The sequence below is a fragment of the Pollicipes pollicipes genome, unplaced genomic scaffold (assembly GCF_011947565.3).
Source record: "Pollicipes pollicipes isolate AB1234 unplaced genomic scaffold, Ppol_2.1 Scaffold_4219;HRSCAF=4965_pilon_pilon_pilon, whole genome shotgun sequence".
In the NCBI taxonomy this organism is placed as follows: Eukaryota; Metazoa; Arthropoda; class Thecostraca; order Pollicipedomorpha; family Pollicipedidae; genus Pollicipes; species Pollicipes pollicipes.
The window spans coordinates 34,759,673-34,765,790 of NW_023596448.1; positions in this window are offsets into that span (position 1 = coordinate 34,759,673).

Below are 6,118 nucleotides of genomic sequence, written 5' to 3' on the forward strand. Positions count from 1 at the left end.
GCAGGTTCCACAAAGTGGATATGCAGGTAGCACTATTTCTATATCATCCAGTAAGCATAATGAGCATACCAATATGGCTACCACAAACTCAAGGCACTGAAAACCACAACTTACAACAAACATTTACATCCTAGTGATATGACATCATATTCGGCACAACATTGCTCGCCGCAACACCTTGGTGCCTCTTTTCTTATCTGTGTGCACACCACACCTGGCTAACATACAATGAAAAGCTTGTCTGTTTACACATGACAAGGTCACCCCTGATCCATACCATTGATTAGTCACGCCAGGCTCCACTGGCAGGGAAATAACCATGTGAGTCACCTGGAATCCTATGGTTCTTAAAATACTGAGTTGTCAGGCATTTGAACTTGATCTCCCACTGCAGTTATTTTTTTTTTAAAGTACCCAAATATCTGAGGCAGCAACAGCAAAACTCTAACCACCTCATTAAAACTCTAACCAACCAGGTTCAAAACTCTAACCATCTAACCACCTCACTTCAGCAAAACTCTAACCACCTCATCATAACATGAGACTTCGACTGAACGTTCACTGAATGTCTGAATCCAGTGATTGTCTATCAGGAGATGGGAGTCACCAAGTGCAAATAGACTGCTAAGAACTTTATGGAAATCATAACAATTACTTAGAATAGCAATTGTAATTGTCAAAGATCAAAAAGTAGCGCAAAATAAAGTCAATGACATGTGCTCTTCTTCCTGTGTTACAAGATTTGACTGCACACACAGCTAAGTTCATTATCTAATATATGCTAGATGCCTATGACATATTAAATCACTGCACAGTTGAAAATAAATATATATGCACCATTTTATTGGATCTGACTTGCACTGCAAGCAACTGACCAAGAGCATGTGATCTGGAGTGAAAATGGGTCAGACAAAACCTGGTGATGCAATTGACTGCTGATGGGAAGACTGTTGATTAGCTTGGCTGTAATTACATGTGCTTCATTACAAGTAATGCCTTTCATGCTGCTACTGAATCTTATAGGCATTTAGTTATTCTGGCTTTGGTAAGTATGTGATAAATTCATGCACAACACAAACTGTTCTAATAAAGGTTCACAGAACTTGTATGTTGAAAGGTACCACCCAGCAGGTGCAACAATGATCTACAGTTAAGCATGCAAAGATCCTACGTCTGAATATACCGAAGGCAAAAAGAATTCTACATGACCCATCTACATTTGCACCACTACCATGCCATCGCATCAAGCTACCGCATTATTTTCTCAAGGGAACCACGTAAAAATAATTTCATTTTGAGTTACGTCATGCACACTGTGTACACAATTTTAGAAACAAATCACACAATCGACAGATCCCATCAGTCCACCCTGTTTCGGCATCCTGGAATATCCTTGCTTCCGCAATTCACGCGCGTCCTCTATCTACCTCGTTTACAACAAATTACTGGTTACCAAACATTTCGCATCGAAAACAGCGCGAGGCGCCTTGCGCGAGGCAGTGCAGCGTTGGAAGTGAGCCACCAGAGTCATATTTGTCGCGTTGGTCAAGCTCGCATGAGATTCATAATCACATTCGGGAGCATATTCGGGATTCATCGGACTCCTCAGATTCGCTTGAAACTTTGAATACGATGCAGTTTAATCTTTTGAACACAATGAACACGAAATGTCGGACCTGTACGCCCTTTTACCAGAGATAAAGCAATATGAAAGATAACGATAAAAAGTGGACTGCTTAAACTATATCCAAAATCCCTGTGTTTTCCATCCGTGCCGGTAGATAACGACCTGATTATGATCAACACAAAATCTTGGACCGGTTCGCTATATCAGAAATGTAATAGTGCTCCTAATTTTATGGTTGTGGTGACGGTGCGGCGCTTACTGCATCTTGGCTGCCTTGACTCAGGTTCATATTCAATATTCAGGGGACTCATCAGATTGACTATAGATTTTGCCCACAGTTGCCGTTTAATCTTCGCACGTAATGAGCACAGAATCTCTGACCGGTACGACTTTTTCCAGAGATACATAGGTATGATATCTGCACACCTCAATGATATCCATAACTCAAACGTATCCCTGCCCTTGGATCTAGCCCTTGGAATGTTTGGCCACTGCTATGTTAGTTATGCCATGTTGATGAGGCCTCCACCAATAACCTTACCATGTCGTCTGTCTCGTGATGTGGTTCATGAGTGTCACCATCTGCCAATGGTAGCCTGACCCTCTGACCTGTTATGCCACTGTGTCTTGAGTTTCAACTGTCACCAACCAATGGCCCCGCACGGTGGAATGCCATGCGGTGCAGGGCTCTGAGCTCAAACTTTCCCCTACTGGTGACCATGCCCCGTGACCTGTCCTGTTACTGTGCCATTGTATTTTGCAGTCCAAGAGTTCGATGTGTTCTCCACTAGTCACCTGGCCAGTGGCTTGTCTTTGACAGGACTGATTTTGCTATGTGTGATGAACTTGGCGTGTGATTTCTCTCTGTTGTAATCAACGCTGGTGATAACTCTAGTAATCACTAGCGTTTTATCAACCGGATCTAAACAATTTGTGTTAGATGTATGAACGGCCATGCCTCGAACTGCCCAGATCTTGAATTTGCGGTGTCAAGATTGTGCGGAATAAATGTTAAAGTCGTCAATTTTTGTCGAGTCGTCTTTTACGTGTCGATATTTCGCATACCACTGTGACATTATTTTGCGTGTCGATACTAAGCGCGTTGAAATTTTGTCCAACAGTCAGAAAGTCATTACAACCGACGTCGCAAAATCGATGTTAAGTATGAAGCTGAAGCTTCACGCTAAGTGGGCGAGACATTGTTTGCTGTTTGCTGCCAGCTCCATATCTGGTGCCAACATAATGAATAATTCACACCCTGTTCAGCCCGACCCACTTCCTGTGCCTTGCGTCACCACGCGTCCGCATCCATCCTCCGTTATTTACATCCACCACCAGCTATCTTACATCTTTGCAACGGCCCGCCTAACCGAGCACATGGTGCGGCCGTCGGCCGTGCGCTGCGTTAGCCAGTCGGCAGGAAATCCCGTCTGAGTACCGGGACAGCATCGACACCGCACCCAGCCGTCGTCCGTTAGGTATGCGGATGATCCAAGTTGGCGGTCGTGTCAATCGCAGGCCTTAAGCCAAGGTCGAATTCAGGCACCAAGATCGACCCAAAGGCATGTCAACGGTCTGAAGTTTTTTCTGCGTAGAGAAAACAGCAGTCATAAATCTGAGACCACGTCTTCGTACATGTGGACATGCTTTACAGTGTTTCTGCCGCGCTATTGCTGTTGCAATTAGTGTTTTTGCTATTGCTGCAACATTCCTTGGACGATCTAAGCCGGCGCACTGGAGCTGGCAGGCCGCCTATAATGCGAACAGACCACCTAATGCACAGGCCCTCACGTGACGTCACCATATCATCGCAGCCAAAGTGGCGGCGCCCTCCGCCGTGGAGCGTTCTCCTTGCCTCCGCTGTCCGGTGCGTAGTAGTGCTGACACTCTTTGTTTGGAAATCCCGCGTCCGTCTCGCACGCTCTTTGCTGAAATTTGTTTTTTGCTGGAGCAAGCCACATGCATAGCCTTCAAGCTAATGTAGATTCCTACAAAGCAATTGAAATGACGCGCAGACAACAAAAATGTGCTACTATACCTATCCATAAAATGCTTGATCAGCGAAAATAGTACTGTGTGGTAAACTTGGGCGATCCATAATTCATAGCACCTAAACGATATGCAACGGTTTTTGTACATGGGTTGGAAGAAGACAGGCATCCATATTAAAGAATCTACTGTCATCTTTACCATCTTCTTGTCTCAACTGTTTTCCACTGCAAATGGCGTTGCACAATAATGCTCAATAATAATATAACGCAAATTGAGGTACAAATACACACACCGTACATAAATCAGTCGACAAAATTCTAGCTAGAGAGGACATTCAAACAGGTGATCATCAGCAATCTCTTTCCACAGCTAACCAAAATATCATTTGACATTTCAAGCTAACATTGAACTTGATCCATGAGAAAGAAACCCGATAGGTATCTCCTTAACACGCTACACTGCTGAAAGCGATGTTGAAAAGAACGACGGTTCTTCTCCGTGAGTATAAACTCTACCCCCAACTAAGTATCAAAACACTGAAAAAGCGCCAATTTTGCATTTGCCGCATGTGCGTGGAGTAAAGCAGCAAAGAAGCAGGACATCAAGAACGTGGAAAATGCATCAAGAACATGGAAAATAACGTTGTCCAGGCGCCAATTGGGCTTGTTCCCTAGCAATTTCATAACGCCGCAGTATTCCATGATCCAATATATTCATTATTGTCCCAAAAATTGTACGTGTAGCAGATTTGTTTGTCCTTCAACAGGCAGTCTCCACATGCCCTTTGCGACACCTGACCAGCTGGCAGGTACGTGCAAGCTGCTGGCCGGGTCGTCGCGAGGTGCCACAAAGGTGACCCAAGAAAAATGTCTCGATCTCGCGCACACTTTTTCTGCGTATTGACAGTGAAAGCTTAACTAAACTATCGACAATTACAGAGTTAATTGGTGCATAGCATTGATGAAGCGTCGCACACAAATTTATATACTATGACATCGTATATCAAACATTCATTTCGTTGTAGGCTGCACGTGCATTGCGAGGAACATTGCATATATAGATGAGACGGTAATCTCTTCCATTTTTCTGCTTATTCTACGAGAAATAAGCCATCAGCTCTTGCTCACACCCGCAGTCATTTTTCCTGCCAACCCTAAAGAGACATGAGTGAATCCGAAAGTCCTGTTCCTCTGCAGGCATAGGTTGTGCAGCCTCGCCTGATAATGTCAAGACACCGGTCGCTCGGTGGCCGTCCATCATCCTAACCAGCTCGGTGTGGATATTTTCCGAACCGCACTGGGTTTTCAGGAGGTGGCGGCTGAGATATGACAAGTCATCGGTGTCCATGCGATGCGCACCACCGCGCTCTCCAGAGCAGCCGGCAGGGCACTGCTGGCAAGCCACGTCCAGCTGCGCGATGTAGCGGCTGAGCTCCTCCTCAGCAATCGGGACCACCTCTTGACAGCTCCTGGTGAGAGATTCAGCAGCGCGCTCGCCGCGATTTTCAGCCACAGACGGTGGCATGCGGATGTAGGGTCGTCCGACTCCCGACGACTCGCCAGTGCTTTTTGGCAGGTGGCGCATCCTACTCTGTCCTTCGGGCACGACTACGACGATATAGCAGACGGGATTGGCGACCACGAAGGACGGTCCCAGTCGGTAATCACGATCATCCAGTACATCGAGCGCCTCGTTGCTGTCGGTGTCGCACGTGCCATCGGCACCCCGCTGACTGGGACTATGTCAGGCTGAGTGTGGGATCCAGCCTGCTCGTGCTGCGTCCCGTGCAAGTGCTGGAATGTGGCGACCTGGGTAGCGTTCTTGGTAGCGACCTGGGTGGCGACCTGGGTAGCGCTTGGGCTGTTGTTCCACCCACGTGACACAGCATGAGGGAAGGGAAATGAGCGTAGCAGAACCGTGGAAATCGAGGTCGAAATTGGGGTTATTTTCCGGGCTTTAAGACACTTGACCACCTTTTCTCAAAAAGTCAAAGTAGGTGGCATGGATGTTCTGTTCTCAAACAGGCGAGAACAGCCTGCAGAACAAAGAGCACGACCTAATGGCACGTCAGTCAATGGTCTTCAAGTGGGTAACTCATTAAGGTCACTGCTGGTAGCAAACAGTGGAACAATGGAAATAATTACCACACGCATGCATTGAGTGGCCACGGGTCACAAGCTTTAGTGAGTATGCACCAGCCAGACAAGGCAAACTTTGTGGCTAAATTTTACACGGTTTTGCCCATAAATGCTGCTCACATTAATGCTTATGGCTGTAAGCAGGGGAAATGCTACATGTAACACCAAAACAGTGGTTGCATTGGTTACTAACTAATCCGCGTCACGTATATGAATGTATAGGGAAACAATTTACAACCTACGCAGGCTCCGGACAGACAGCTTCAATTTAGTTCCCTAAACTCATCTCATCATCCAGAAACCGGCACGATGATACATGAATACAGCTTTGCGTAGTGCTAGAACCGACACATCTACACGC